This window comes from Lemur catta, chromosome 7, assembly GCF_020740605.2.
Source record: "Lemur catta isolate mLemCat1 chromosome 7, mLemCat1.pri, whole genome shotgun sequence".
Classification (NCBI taxonomy): domain Eukaryota; kingdom Metazoa; phylum Chordata; class Mammalia; order Primates; family Lemuridae; genus Lemur; species Lemur catta.
Window position 1 is genome coordinate 98,672,987 of NC_059134.1, and position 16,683 is coordinate 98,689,669.

General features: G+C 49.3%; 1 long non-coding RNA gene across 1 annotated transcript in view; it reads right to left on the bottom strand.

Annotated features, from left to right (window-relative positions):
* Positions 1 to 14,306, bottom strand: part of LOC123641879 — a 51,389-nt gene extending 37,083 nt beyond the window's left edge. Inside the window, exon 1 of the long non-coding RNA XR_006736361.1 lies at positions 14,242 to 14,306. This is a non-coding gene — a long non-coding RNA (uncharacterized LOC123641879). The remainder of the gene's footprint in view (positions 1 to 14,241) is intronic.
* Positions 14,307 to 16,683: the final 2,377 nt, after the last annotated feature.

The following is a 16,683-nucleotide window of genomic DNA, read 5'->3' on the forward strand; positions in this document are numbered from 1 at the left end:
AGGTAAAGAAAAAGAATTTTAACCCCATAAAAATTTAAAACTTATAAACAGTAGGAGATGTCATAAAAATAAATAGTTGCAAACAAATGACAGGCTGGGAGAAAATATTTGCAACACATGCAACAGACAAAGAATTAATATCCATTATATATAGAGAGAGATTCTACAAATCAACCAGGAAGGGACCCACAACCCAAAAGAAAAACAGGCAAAGGATATGAATAATCAACCAATGAAAAAACACAAATGTCCACAAAACATATAAAAAAGTCTTCCATCTCCCTGAGAATTAAAGAAATACAAATTAAAAACTCAATTAGATATGTTATACCTATCACATTGGTAAAAAATTTAAAATATTTTAAAATATTTTTTTAAAAGTAACATCCAAAGTTGAGGAGGTGAAGGGTAGTCAGAGCTTTCCTACCTTGACAGTAATAATGTCAGTGGTTCAACTTTCTTTAAAGAACCATTTAGGCATCATCTTCCAACATTTTTAAATGTTCATATGCATGCAACAGCCCCACATCTGGAAATCCATCCCACAAGACACTAAACGCAGGTGCCTAAAGGCATGTTAGCTGTGCTCTCCTTATAACGGGGGCAGCAGACAAGTTGTTGATGACTAGAACCATGGCACATTCATCGTGCGAATGACTATGCAGACATTAAAGAGAATGACACAGATCCACATGTACGAACATGGAAAGTCACTCACGATTTATCGGAAAGTGAAAAAAAGGAGCAATTATATAGCAATAAGTATAATATGATCCCATTTTGAGAAAGAAAGAAAAGAAAGAGAAAGAAAGAAAAAAAGAAAAGAAAGAAAGAAAGAAAGAAAGAAAGAAAGAAAGAAAGAAAGAAAGAAAGAAAGAAAGAAAAGAGAAAGAAAGAAAGAAAGAAAGAAAGAAAGAAAGAAAGAAAGAAAGAAAGAAGAGAAAGAGAAAGAAAGAAAGAAAGAAAGAAAGAAAGAAAGAAAGAAAGAAAGAAAGAAAGAAAGAAAGAAAGAAAGAAAGAAAGAAAGAAAGAAAGAAAGAAAGAGAAAGGAAGAAAAAAATTCAGACCAACTTTCAATGGTGGTTACATCTGAGAAATAGGGCTGGTGGAGAGGGATAGGGATGAGAGAATGTTGCCTTTTACAAATTTATGTTGGTGCTCTTTGAATGCGTTTTGACGATATGTGCAATTTTGCATATACATATGGTGTGTGTGCACACATGCACGCACATACTTGTATAATTAACAAAAAACAACATATCCTCACTGTCCCTGTGCAAAGCTGTTATTTTTCTATTTTAGGAATGAGAAAACAGTTCTGAGTTATATCACTTGCCCGAGAAATTCTCACACTGTGAGTAACTAAGAAGGAATTCCAGTCCCACCCTGAACCTAAACCCAGGGAGGATCTTTCTTGGTCACAGCCCACCCAACCTAACACAGAGCATGGCCGTGTGAATCGCAGATTTGGTGGACGATGGCCGTGGGGAGTTAGAGGTAGCAAGGGATCATGCATTGTTTCTCCAAGGGCTGTATTTAATAACATTTCTGATCATCAAAGTACTACAGTCAACTAGAGACGTAAAGAATTAAAAAGCAAGAAAAAAAATACCGACCACCCAGAGACAATTACTACTAATATTTTGGAATATTTCATTGAATATTTTTATTGCATTTTTAAACATGGTTGATATTACATTGTAGGTATGATTTTGTATCTTTCTTTGAAGACAACATCGCATCAGAGTCATTTTCTTGTGTCATTAAAATCTTCATAAACATAAAAATTTAAAAACATTTCAAATTCATAATAGTAGTATTTTACCTACTACTTAATTTCACCCTGCTTACCCACTGCCCACCCCACCCTAACCTGCAGGGCACCAAAGAGTCCCATCTAAGGTAAAATTTACCGAGTACATACTCTATACTAAGCACAGAGGTGACTAAGACATGCCGTACCTTATACCACACAGCAAAATTAATTCTGGGTGGATTAAAGGGCTAAAGGAAAAAAATCACAGAAAGACTCCAATAAAGTTGATGAGAGAATTTATCAAACCTTTGTGTGGGGGAGGACTTTCTAACCCTAAAGCTTTGGGAGAAACCACAAAAGAAAAGATCACTAGATTTGGGTACCTAACATTGTGACACTCTGTAAACAACATAAATGAAAAAGTAAAGGTCAAATAGCAACCTGGGGGAAATCTTTGCAAAAAATATGACAAAAGGTTAATAGCCGTAATAAATAAAGAGCTCATACAAATCACCCACTGAGACCCCAACACCTAACTGGGGAAAGGCTTAGGAGTGTGCCACAGGGGACTATTTAAATTCAGATTTAAATGAAAACCTTAAATAAATTAAATTAAATCTGAATTTAAATATAATTAAATTAAAACTCAGTTTGTCGACTAGCCACATTTTAAGCGTTCAATAGCCACATTTGGCTGGTAGCCTTTGCACAGTGCAGGTAGAGGCCATTTCTATCATCACAGAAAGTTTGATTGGAAAGGTCTGTCTTAGACCATTCACAAAAGAAGACACACAAGTGACCAATGAACACATTTCCTTCATTAGGAATAAAAGGAATGAAAATTAAGACAAGGTCATAATTCGATGCATCTAATTAGAAGTAAACATCATGCTGCTAACTGAAGAATAAAGAGTCACTGACCATCTTGAAAATAACATGGCAATAAAAAATTAAGAGCTATCAAAATCCTCGGCCCAGTAATTCAGTTTCTGGGAATATGTTACATCCTAAAGAAACTGTCAGAAATACAGAAACAGTTTAATGCAGAAACATATTTATTCCTAAATTATTTATACATTCAGAAAGACAGCCCCAGCCTGAAAGCTCCACCTCAGCAAAGTGATTACATTCATTACGATCAACCAAGCCACGGCCTGAGAAACCGCCAGTACGTGTTACGTTTTTCTGAGAGGGTCTAATGGCTTGAGAAATGCCTATTAAATTAGATTTTAAAAAAAACAACAACACATTCAAAACTGAAGTAAGGATGATATCAAGTATAAAAATCTGATGACTACATATGCACAAAAAGCTGCCAAATGTCAGAATAAATATCACTGGGCAATAGGATCCTGAATATTCTTTATGCTGTTCAGTAACTACTGAATTTTTAGCAACAGTCATTTGTTGTTTTTATGTAAAACTAGAAAGGTTATTAAAAATTCACAGAAGACATAATCTAGTGATTAAAAGCAAGGACCTTGAAGCTAGACGGGCTGAGGCCTCAGATGAGGTCAACTCAGTTTCCTCCTCTGCAAAATTAATAACGACACCTGCCCCATCAGGCCACGTGAAGATTAGGCAAGACGGTGCCTGTGACGTGCTCAGTGGAGTCTGTGCACAGGCCATACGCGAGAGCCACTGTTTTTATTAACATGGGACATGCTGTTTCCCCTGTCCCATGGCAAACCAGGACCCAGAATTCTCTATATAACATGATCTCAAATGAGGAAACATGTTTTAAAAGTCCAAACAGATGAGAAGGGACTATGCTTAACTGTTAACAGTGGTCGCTTTAGGGAAGTGGGAATGAATGTCTTGTCTTTGCTTAAAGAAGCAAGAAAACATCTTTCTGTGCTTTCCAAATTGTCTCCAGCAAGCATGCCACCTTCACAATGGAAAACAAAAGGCATTAAAAGGGAAAGCAAAGTTGAAGTCAATAACAGTTTAACTGGTTGTGCTAAAGAAGTCAGATTTAAGCCCAGGAGGTCAGCACTTAAGTGAGAGAGTGGCTGAAGCTGGGTATTAACAGGGCCCCCCTGGGTGGTAGGATTCTGGGCGGATTTAAATTTTTTTCTATATACTTTATGCATTGTCCAAACTTTGTACAAGGGATAGTGAATAGGTATTATTTTTCTTGATCAGAATAAAAGGTAGTTAAGAAAACCAAGTCCCCTGCCCTCGGATTGGTGAGGCGGACTGTAGCACGGGGCCACGGTTGCCCCGAGGGGGCCCACCCTGTGGGCCTGCAGGTAGGGGCTGGACCCAGAAGGCCCCAGAGCCTCCCCTCGTCCCCTTGTCCGCCCACGAAGCCAGGCCCGGCACAGCGGCAAACAGGCAAACACACCGAGGAGATGGGGAGCAGGTTATCTGACCGAGAAGTGGCACCTTTTCATTTTCTAGCCGTCTGATAAACCGTCTGTGAATTTTTCGCTGTCAGAATAGGAAGGGAACTTGTGTTTTGCAGCTCACCGAGCTGATAACAGATCTATCGCATTTCTGTCACTTATAGATTTTGTTTTCCTCTGAGAACCTGGGAGTCCCCACCCTGCCCCTGTGAGCTCCCAAAGCTGCAACTGGTCACAACAGACACTCCAAAACCCACGGGTCCCAGGTCCCCGGACACCTGGGGAACAAAGAAGCATCTAACATCAAAAAGCACTGTGGCCGCAGGAGGAACAAATCCCTCCTTGGGGTGAGCTCTGGGGGCTCCCTCTCTACCTGGCCAATCTCTGGGCTCCTCAAATCCCCCAGGGCAGACCAAGCATGTGACACCTCGTTGTCAACCAAAAGTAAGGGGCCTGGGACCTAGATCTGTTCAGCTGATTATACTTAGCAGGTAAATTTAGAGTTTTGCTTGAAATGAGCAGCTGTCCCTGGAGTCTGAGGAGCCGGCGATGATGCAGCAAGAGGCCAGGAACAGTCAAGGAAACAGGATGGTTCTGTGGGACCTGCAGGGACTCTGGGTCAGACAACAGAACCATGCCCTGGTCTGCCATCCAACCCTGGCCGTGGCCGCCACGTTTGGACAAGAATCCCGAGCAGAGTAAACGGCCATTGCCTGGGAAGTGCTAGTATTAACTCCCTCTGGCCCCTTTTCTGTTGTTGCCACAGCCATGGGGAAAGCCATGAGGTTGGGAAAATGGGACAAAAGCACCCAGGACCCGGAATCTGAAGTCAGGACTGGCCGTGTGGGCCTGTGCCGGTCACTTGACCCTGCGGGCCTCAGTTTCCTCCTCTATACAACGAAGTTCATTTCCGCTCTGAATATAAATAAAACAAGCCCCAGCAGACAGCATCCTACCAGAGGCTCCCCAGAACAGGGGCCTCTGCATCGCAGGACTTGGGGAGGGTGCGGAAATGCTGTCATCTCCAGCAGAACCATCAGTTGCACATGGAGCCCAGCAATAACGACAAAAAGCACAAAGCCCAGGTCACCACGCAGCGGTTGCTTAAGTGGGGAGACGCTGCATTCACTGCAGCAAAACCTAGCGAATCAACAAAGCATGGAACCACGCTGCCGCCACACCGCGCTGGCTCCTCCTGCACCAGAGGTTCGAGCCTTTGTGAGGTGCCCGGGAGGCGCCGAGACTCGGACGAAAGGTGTGGGACTTCTCAGAAATACACCCAAAGGCCACCATGACATCAGACAGCTGCTGGAGCCCTGAAGCGGGGCTCAGAGGCAGCAGGAATGAGCCTGGAGGCCCAGCAGCTCTCAGGGAAGGGAGCCCCGTCCAGGCTCTGGGGCCCAAGCCCTGTCCTGCTGGGTGTCATTCTGGCTGCCCCTGGATGTGCTATCCGCGCCCCCAGGGCAAAGTGAGCCCAGCAGCCGGCCCCACGGCCTCCCTTAGATTCACTCACAATGGGGGCTCAGTAGGTAACAGGACCGCAAAAAGGAGCTCTCTGTCCAAGGCCTTTGAGTGTCCCTTGGGCTGTAAGACCCCACGTCCAGAGGGGGCTGCTCTGTGCCCTGCCCCACTGTGGACCTCCGCATAGTGGGGGAAGCCCCTCTGAGCCCCAGCCTCAGCCCTCAGCCCCAGCACGCAGCCTCCCTCTTTGGGGTCCAGGTGCCGGAAGGACTTCCAGCTAAACAGTCGACCCTGCATGACAAATCCTCATTTGCACCTTAAGTATTCCATTCTCTCCACAAATCCTGTATCAGAATTGACCTGGAATTTCTCCGTTACACCTGTGGCCACACTGGCTGTGAGCAGGGGCTGGAGAGGAACGAGCTCTCGTGGTTACAAAAGTTTAGACTTTTTGCTTTTCTGTCCAACCTCTTTGTCAGAGAGAGGAGGTCGGAGGGAGCTTAGAGGAGAAAAGAAGATGGAGGAAGATGGCACTGGCCATACCTCAAAGCAGAGTAGGAACCAAGGAGGGCTGCCTGGAGGAGGAGGCCTTGGCCCAGGGCCCAGCTGAGGGTGAGAGTGGAGGCAAGACCAGCTCCAGCTTCCTTCCGCCCACCACCCTCCTTCCCATACCCCACCCAGACCTCACCCCGTGTATTGCCCAGCAGCAAGCCCGGGGCTTCCTGCCCAGGGCCTGTCCCATCCAGGGGCCTCAGCCAGCCCTGCACAAAGAGCAGCACCCAGCCCCCACAGACACACACAGCCCAGACGAGGGGCTTCCCTGCAGCCCCTGCCCCCGGGGCCAGCCCACAGGCAGGGTGTGGCTTGTGTGCCGTGGGCCACGTTTTGCTTTCCAGCCTGGTGGAACGTGGCAGAGTGGTCTTGTCACAGAATCCGGGCAACAACAGTCCGCGGTCGCAGTTCACACACTGGTTTCCTCTGCTTCACGCAGCCCCATCGTGTTTCCCACAGTTACAAATAGCTTCGCTCCTGGAACCTCAGGGACGAGGTGTGCGTTTGCAGGCTCTGGGCTGAGCGAGGGGGAGGGGGTTGTGTCGTGCGTGCTCTGTGCCAGGCACTGGCCTCACTTTACCCGCTTTATCTCCCTGAACCCTCAGGACAGTCCAATGAGGCAGGTACTGTTATGGTCCCCATTCCCTCACTGCTGATTGGCAGAGGCTAAGAGGGGGCTCTAGGAACCCATTTTAACCCCCTGTCCCCGCCAGGGCGGCTGCCCCAGAATCATCTGTCCCGGGGCCCTCTGCAGGTCCTCACACCCAGCCTCCCCACAGTCCTGCAGCGGGTAGGATGTCGGAGCCGTGGGACCTCCTCGGCCCAACCCTCCAGGCCACGTGTGCTGGGGCAGCCCCCTAACATGGCCGGGCCTCCCTGTCCCTGTGTTCTGAGCCCCCGGGCCTCACAGTGGGGTGTGCCCTAACCAAAGGCCTCCGCTGGACACACCCAGGGGAGAGGGGCGGAGGGCGTCCTCCTGGGCTGGAGATCAGGAGCCCTGGGTCCGTCTCGTTCCTTAACTGCCACGTCACCATGGGTGGGTCACTCCAGATCTCTGGAAAATGGGGCAAATGTTATCTGCGCCGCCTTCCTCCCAGGGTTGTTCTGCAGATCTGGGCGGCTATACACGCCGAATGTGAAAGTGCAGTGCTCAGTGAGGACGGCTGTCTCAGACAGTCGGCGCCCGGTGCTGACAACGGTGACCACAGTCCTTCCCCTGGAGGGGAGCGGGGACCCTCCCTCTGCTTTGCGAGTGAAATAAAATGAGCCTGGGGAAAGCAGCTTTTCACACCGAAAAAAACCAGATACTTGTTTGTGCTTTAAATCCTCTGAAGGCTCAAATCCCAGACTGCAAGTCCCCTCAAAGAGGACAGAAAAGGTCTCCAGGGCCTGCAAACTCCCCTGGGTTTGCCAGCAACTGGAACGAGGCATCGATAGCCGAGGATTTAGCATCAGGAGATGCGAGTTCAGACTCTGTGTCTGTTTCTTTTTCACCGGGTGATGTTGGAGTCACTTTAACCTCAGTTTCCTCATTTACAGCCGGGGACAGGCACCCTCCCCTACCTGACAGGGCTGTCAGAGACATGAAGAGGGATGCTTCTGGGAGGGTGCTTTCTAAAGTGCACTGCTGCAAGAGAAGGGTTAAGGTCGTCTAAACCCCTCACCGCCCCGGCTACCTCGAGGCCGCCCAGGAAAGCACCTGTCTCTGTAACTGTGGCTTTGCATGTTTCACATCCTCCTTGGTCTCCTAGCTCTTTAAGAGAAAGTCCTGTTTACTCTGTGATGTGCAAGTATCTGCGGGTGGCAGCAGAGCTTCAAGGTTAAAACATGTAGACTTTGCACGGACAAAATGCCTGTCGTGGTAGGATGCGTAAATGAACGGTGGTGTGGTCATGCAGATGAATATTACACAGCAAGGAAAAAGAACAAGCTCCCGCTATGCACGCTCACATGGATGAATCTCCCAAGCATAATGTTGAGTAGAAAAAATTCACACACCAAAAAGTATAAACTGTGTGAGACTATTTAGCTAAAATTCAAGAACAGGCAAAACCAATCCAAGGTGACAGTGAGGACAGTGGATACCTGCACAGGAAGCAGTGAGTGTCTAGAAGGCAGCACATGACGGGGCTTCTGGGTGCTGTTTGGTGCATTTACAATATACTGCATCACATTTCTGTGTGTATCTTACATTTAAGTAAAAAGTTGTTTTTTTAAATTAAGCATCCAGCCCGGGTACGGTGGCTCACGCCTGTAATCCTAGCATTCTGGGAGGCTGAGGCGGGAGGATCGTTTGAGGTTAGGAGTTCGAGACTAGCCTGAGCAAGAGCAAGACCCCGTCTCTACTTAAAATAGAAAGAAATGATTTGCACAGCTAAAAATATATATAGAAAAAAATTAGCCGGGCATAGTGGCGCATGCCTGTAGTCCCAGCTACTCGGGAGGCTGAGGCAGTAGGATCGCTTGAGCCCAGGAGTTTGAGGCTGCTGTGAGCTAGGCTGATGCCACGGCACTCTAGCCCAGGCAACCGAGTAAGACTCTGTCTCCAAAAAAATAATAATAATAATAATTAATTAATTGATTAAGCATCCGGGTTCCGGCCCCAGCTCCACCTCTTGCAAATTGCATAATCTCAGGCTAATTAAACTCTTCTGAGATTCCATTCTCTCCTCTGCAAAATAGGGATGAAAATGATATGTGCCTCAAATGGTACCAAATGTCAACTATTTAAATTTCCTTTCATAATGTTTACCTTATCCAAGTACCACGTATTATTCTTCACTTAATAGTTTTCCTTTAAATCATAACTCAGTAGTTTTACCTAAATACTCTACAAATGAAACTTCATATCATCCTCATAAATTATGAATTTGGTGTGCTAAATATCTGTATCCTAGTATATAAGTTAATATGAATTAAAACAAGCACATGATTATTAAGATAAAAATGCTCATCTGTGAGCCACCTCAACTCATCCTCCACATCAGCAAAGGTGGCATATTCACTCTGGGACAAAACCAAGATAATGTCATTACTTGGATCCCCCAGCACTGTGCAGGCTCTTAGTAAATGGCAACATCGTCATCGTCACCGTCATATCTATCACCGCGTACAAAGCCAGGAAATACCTGCTTCCGGACCATCCCATGGGATCAACCCAGTGTGGCTCTGCCTTCAGCAGAGCAGAGAGAATCAAGAACGTGGAAGCGACGCTGAGGTTTCGGGGCCTGCTGGGATGCACACCCAGGCGAGGGCCCCACGTGGGTGCAGACGGGGTGGGAGTTGCTGGGGTACGCACCCCCCACCCGCCCACCCCAGACCGTTGCCTGTGTGGACCTGCCTCTTTCCCCAGGCCAAGGCTGACCCGGGCCGTCCCCTCATCTCCCAGAACATCGGTCTCATCCCTGGAACACGCTGTGGCCTCGGCTCCCCAGAACCTCCCGCCAGCGGGCCCGGAGTAGGACACACAGCCAAAGACAAACAGCAAGGAGAGCCCTGGACGCCAGCAAATCATCAAAAACGTGGCTTACTATTACCTCAAGTTTGCCCCCTGCAGGGGGCCTGGCCCCTTCCTGACTGTCACAAGGTACCCGGGGAGCCCATCACAGAATGGAAAATCCTGATCCCTGAGGCGGTTATAAACCTACTCGAGCAAGCCCCTCATTAACTGCAGCAACCGGCATTCAGAGATACTGGAACTAAGTTGAGGTGGACGTCACTAATTCGATTTTTATAAAAGGACTTTTGGTATTCAAAATGGTCGTGATCTTTGATTCACATAATTCTACTTAAAGGAAATAAGGATATGAAAAAAAGATGATTGAGCAAAAACATTTCTCAGAAAGTTATTTTTAATAGCAAAAAAAAAGTAAACAACAAATGTTCAATAATAGGAGTTAGTTAAACGACCATAAGAACTTTCTATAATTATTGTAGAACCATTTTTACAAACCATATTAAATAAGTCTATGACATGGGAAGATACTCAAGATATATTTTTAGAGAAAAAGCAGGTTACAAAGATTATGTATATTTCTTTGTATATGCATATATCTTTTACATATATTTTTATACATATAAAATATATTTATATAAAGGACATATACTTCATATATAAAGATATGTATCATAAATATATGATTCTAATTTTGAAACACAGTATAATTATTGTATTTATAAATAGAAAATGGAATAAAAATGTATACCCTGATGTGTTAACCGTGGTCATAGTGGATGGTAAGACTGTGGGTGGTTTTACTTTTTCTTAATACTCTACTGTATTTGCTGATTTTTCTCAAGAAACATGCATTAATTTATTAACAAGAAAAATATTTAAAATGATATAAGTTATATGTAATTATACAAACAAATATATGGGACTTTTTTCTTTAAAAGATTTTCTGCAGATCCCTTTTATGTTATTTGTTAATTTATCATAAAACCATAATATGCTTTCTCTGAAAAAAATTAATACAGAAGTCCATAAAATAGGCCGGGCGTGGTGGCTCACGCCTGTAATCCCAGCACTCTGAGAGGCCAAGGCGGGTGGATTGTTTGAGCTCAGGAGTTCGAGACCAGCCTGAGCAAGAGCAAGACCCCATCTCTACTAAAAATAGAAAGAAATTAGCTGGACAACTAAAATATATATATATATATATATATATATATATATATATATATATATATATATGTATATATATATAAAAAACTAGCCAGGCATGGTGGCACATGCCTGTAGTCCCAGCTACTCGGGAGGCTGAGGCAGGAGGATCACTTGAGCCCAGGAGTTTGAGGTTGCTGTGAACTAGGCTGATGCCACAGCACTCTAGCCTGGGCACCAGAGCAAGACTCTGTCTCAAAAAAAAAAAAAAAAAAAAGAAGTGCATAAAATAAAAAGTCCTACCTAATCTTACTCTACCATCCCTACCAAACCCCACTTCCACAATTGATCTCTGTTATTATTATTTTGATGTATATTCTGAGAAACCTTTTTCTATAAATGTAAAAACTGTAACTATTCAACTCGCTCATATTTTTTATTTCATGAAAATAAAACTGCACTCTGCAAGTCGTTCTGCAATTTCGTCTTTCCACTGAGCAGAATATCACGGCCATGTTCCTGCATCTGCGCTGGGGTCTCTCCCCTTTCTTGGTGGCCGTATTCCAGAGCGTTCCAGAGTGAAGCTGGGCTGGAACTTACTTGCCTTTCTCCCTGTCCTTGCATCGTTCCCTTATCCCTGGTGGCCTAAGCCCCTGTGTGCACTGCCTTCACCCTGGTGACTACAGGAGAGCTCTCTAAAGGTAACATGCGTATGAGCTTTAAAAAAGATGTTGTCACTTTTGTCCTGTTGTCCTTTAAAAGAGGCTGTATTGATTTTTCAGGTTCTGGTAAATGGTGCTCCTTAAATAAGATTCTAAGCCTCGACTCACAGACTGAGGAATCTCAGGGACCAGCTGGTGCAGCCCTTTATTTCATAGATAAACTGAGGCCTCGGGAGACCCCCATCCCCAGGCACAGAGCCAGTGAGGGGTTGAGCCAGGACTGCTGCCCGCATCCCCCAACCTCTGGACGCCTCTCGATTGTAGCAGCACAGCTATGACACTAACAGGACCCAGAAGCCTTTGCCCTCACGTGTCCCTCAGCCCAGGATCCCACCACTGTGCTGGAAAACTACTCATCCTTCGGGTCTCCACCGGGATGTCACCCCCTCCAGGAAGCCTTCCCTGACTTTCCCAGAGGCTGGGCTGGACACACCTCCTCTGTGCTCCCTCAGGCCCTGCCCTTCTTGTGGTCTGTCCCAGCAGCCTGCCAGTGGTCTCCCCACTAGCCTGGAAGCTCAGGGCAGGGGGTGAGGGGTTGGTCCGTCTGTCTCATGTGCCCTGTCCAAGCTGCACTGTCATTCATTCATTCATCTGTTTGAGAAATGGCTTCGTGCCTGCTGCCGGGTGCTGGGGAGAGAAGGCTTGGGTTGGATAATGAAAGAAAGAGGCAGGAGAGCTTCCGCCCGGAGTCAGGACTGGAGGATCGCTGAACGGCTGCTCTAAGGCCTCCCTCTGAAGGCCCAGTACGTGCCCCCGGCCAGTCTCACAGCATCCCTTGAACGTCTTGAAGGCTCTGTCATGCCCGTTGTTCAGACGGGATCTGAGGCTCTGAAAGCCAAGGCAGCTGGATCAGACCAAGGGCACAGAGCGGGGTCTGCCTGTCCCCTATGCCCCCAAGCTCTCTGCTATGACACAGCGAAACCCCGTAGGGCCCGAGGAAGCACTGGCGCATCTGAGAGAGGCTGCACTGGGGAAAGGGGTGCCCACGGCCAGTCCAAACCTCACTGTTGATTGCTGTGTGCCTTGGAGAATTCACCTAACCTCTCTGATCCCCAGTTATAGCATCTGAAAAATGGGTTGGGTTAACACCTGTCCTACACTACTTGGTGGCCTTATTTTCTCATCCAAAACTTACGCCCTGTGGTTGAGCAAGTCCGATCTCACTTACAGGAGCAGCAGCAGAGACAACGTGAATGCCGACACCTCGGGGCCACAGGCCGTGGGATGCGATTAGCACACACCCGCCGCAGGGAGGCCTGCAGAGGCCCAGTGCGGGGTGCAGGAACGGAAAGGGCCGCTCAGCTCACTCGGGGGCCTCCGCACGCACAGCCCGGGGAGGGAGACGTGAGCGGGACGCAGGGGAGGCCTGTACTGACCAGCCCTCACACTCAGGGCTGCACTAGGGCTTACAAGCCCTTCGTGTCATCATCATGGAAACTTCCAGAAGCCCCGGGATGCAGGCAGATGATGAGTCTAAGAAAAGAAAAGTGACTTGCCCAAGGTCACCCAAATCAGAACGTGAAGCTGGCTTCTGGGCCCCCGAAGCCTATGCTCCCCGCCCTGAAAATGGCCATCAAGGCACAGCAACTGCGGTTCCTGGAGCCCCTGGGAGCAGCCAGGACGAGCCGTGCTCTCTGCACAGGTTGTCCTGCTTCATCTTCAGACACCCGCAGGGTACAGATGAGGAACTGGGGGAACTGGCTTGAGCAATTTACTCAGGGTTTCACCTCAGGGACTGGAGGCCGGTGTGGTCCGGGAGAGGCTGGGACAGTGGGGCTGGGGGTGCCCTGACCAGTCCCTGCAGGCAAGACAGGCCCCCTGAGCGGCCCCACCCCTACCTGGTCCTCAGGAGAAGTGCACGTACTGAGATACCTTATGGAACCAGCATGGCCCCAGTCGGTGCAACTGGAATCCTCTGTCTTCTGTCCTTCCCTGGAAGCCTGACACTTGACAGCCCCTCACCCAGCGGAGGCGTCAAACCCTCCAGGTCCCAGAACAGAAAATCCCCCACCTCCGACGGGACGTGGCCTGCCTGCCGGCCACCTTCATGCTGGGTTCCCAAGACAAGAGCACTGGCTCAGAACCATCCAATCTCCCCATTTTACAGATGAGCCAACTGGGGCCCAGAACATGACACAAACTCGCCCAGGGCCACACAGCAAAGGCAGGACTCAAATGCAGGTGCTTGCCAGGCCAGCACCCCTCCACCACCCCTGCATGCCAGTCAGCTGCCTGTCCAGACCCTTCCAGAACCATCCAGAACCGCCCTGAACCATCCAGAACTGTCCAGAACCCTTCTAGAACCAGGAGCCTATATCCCTCTTTCTCCCCCACCCTCCCCTCCACCTAGGGTCTGACCGAGGGAGGGGATGCACTTCCTAAACAGGGGTGGGGAGAAGACTGCTGCACAGGCTGCTCCCCCACGGACCCCCCGACCCAGGCAGCCATGTAGAGGTTTTCAAGGATTCAGATCACTGAGTCATTCAACAAACACTTGCAACACTCTTCCCACCCTTCTCATCAGCCCACCAGGCCTTCCCACCGTCTTTGGGAGCCTTCCTGTAGATTCCTTCCTTCCTCCACTTCACAAACACTGAGGCCCTACTAAGCTCCAGTCACTTTGCTCAGCATCCTGCCCCTCCTCGCGCCACCTCTCCCTCCACCCTCAGCTCCTCCCCCTTCCCCACACCCCTGTGGCCCCTTTGCCCCTGCGAAGAAGGGAAACCATGGGAGTCACCGAGTCCGGAGGGGCTGCGGCAGCGCTGGGGGCTGACAGACACACGCTCACCCGCCCAGCGGTACCTGGTGTGGCACGGGCCGACGCCTCTCCCTCGCGGAGGCCGGGAGGTTCTGACACCAGTTCGGGGGCTCGCCAACCCCTCCCCCACTTCGGCTGCGTGGAAAACCCAGCCAGGGCTCAGCTGACTTCCTCCTGTGTCATGGAAAGTGCAGTGATGGTGATGAGCACAGGAAACTCCCGCCAGGGATCTGGGGTCTGAGCGGGGACAGCGGGCCTAGGGGGCCTGGGCCGGGAGGGCCGGAACGGGTGGCCCGGCCAGCGCAGGGGTATCTGATGGGGGGTGGGCAGCATGGAGGGAGCAGCTGGGGAGCAGGGAGGAGGCTCTGGGGGTGCAGGGCCCTAATTAGGGCCAGGCAGATGCCAAGATACCGGCAAGGCAGCAACCGAGACCCTGAGCTACTTTCAGTTTTCCAAAACCAGACTAACAAAAAAAGAGACGAAACCATACCCGCGCCTGTGATAAAGACACCAAGATCAAATAAAAAGCCAGGGGTTTGGGTTTGTTTTCTTTGCTTTTGGTAAGGAGGTGGGGGGTCGTGGCAAGGGTTATGGAGGGAGAAAAATGCAGCATCAAATCTCAGCTCTGACCCCCTGGGGCCAAGCACGGTACTCTCTGAGCCTCGGTATCCTCATCTGTGAAATGGGAAACTGTGCCCACCTCTCGGGATGGTTAGGAAGGTTAAAGGAGCTGCCGCCCCCGGCTCGAGGTAGGCGCTCAATGAAAATACCTTCTCCCTTTCCGGCCGCAATGATGTGAACGAAGTGTGCAAACACACACAGCTTGTGAGACCAATGGACATGGCGTCAGCAAGAGAAAACTAATCCAGAAGACGCCGTGGCGTGTAAGCCGGAGAGGGACCGTGTCTGTCTCCATCTCTGCATCCCTGGTGCTCAGCGTGCAGCAAAAAACTGTTGAATGAATGAGTGAACAAATGATTTCCAGAGTCACAGGACCAGAGAGATGGCTGTGAGGTGGGGGCAGGGAACCAGCCAGGCCTGGCCCGGAAAGGCTGGGTGAGGTGGGGGTGTGGCCCCCGATCACAGCTTCCTTAGGAGTCCTCATTCCTTGACCGGAGGCCCAGCTGCTGCCCTTAGCTAAACAGGCTCAAGTACCCGGAGCCCCCCAGCATCGAGTTAGCAGACACCGGGGAGTGCTGAGTGTGACAGCTAAGTGGCTGTCACGGCCATGAGCCAACCTCACCAGCGCAGGGAGGGAGAGGCCCCAACCCTGGAGGACCTGGAGCTACTGGGGGACAAGGAGGGGCTGAGAGGCCTGGCTCAGACCCCCGCCCTCCAACACTGAGCACTCAGCGACCACTTCACACACACCTGCCTGGGACGGCCCAGAACATAGGAAGCACCGAGGGGCCTGGGCCTTTGCCATCCTGGAGCACAAGGGATATGAGGGCAAAACTGAACCTGGCCCAGCCCAGGGGAGGCCAGAGCCCTGCCCCTGCCCCGGGCCTCCCCCTCTGCCTGGCAGAATCCTGGGGACACTGCCTCTTCTTCAGGGGGCCGGGGGTTGGTGCGGCCCCTCCAGGAACAACTTTGACAGGGAGCTCACACACACACACACACACACACACACACACACACACACACCCCAACAGGCAGATCACACACATTGACACAGATCACACACATGTCGACATGGAGATTACATGCTCCAACATGGGGCTCACATATACCCCAACACGGATATCACACACACTGACACAGATCACACACCCCCAACACGGAGATCACACACACTGACACAGATCACACCCCCCAACACGGAGATCACACACACTGACACAGATCACACACCCCCAACATGGAGATCACACACACTGACACAGATCACACATTCCCAACACAGAGATCACACACACTGACACAGATCACACATTCCCAACACGGAGATCACACACACTGACACAGATCACAGCCCCCAACACGGAGATCACACACACTGACACAGATCACACACACCCAACACGGAGATCACACACACTGACACAGATCACACATTCCCAACACAGAGATCACACACACTGACACAGATCACACATTCCCAACACGGAGATCACACACACTGACACAGATCACACCCCCCAACACGGAGATCACACACACTGACACAGATCACACACCCCCAACACGGAGATCACACACAGTGACACAGATCACACACACCCAACACGGAGATCACACACACTGACACAGATCACACATTCCCAACACGGAGATCACACACACTGACACAGATCACACCCCCCAACACGGAGATCACACACACTGACACAGATCACACCCCCCAACACGGAGATCACACACACTGACACAGATCACACCCCCCAACACGGAGATCACACACACTGACACAGATCACACACACCCCAACACGGAGATCACACACACTGACACAGATCACACACACCCAACATGGAGATCACACACAC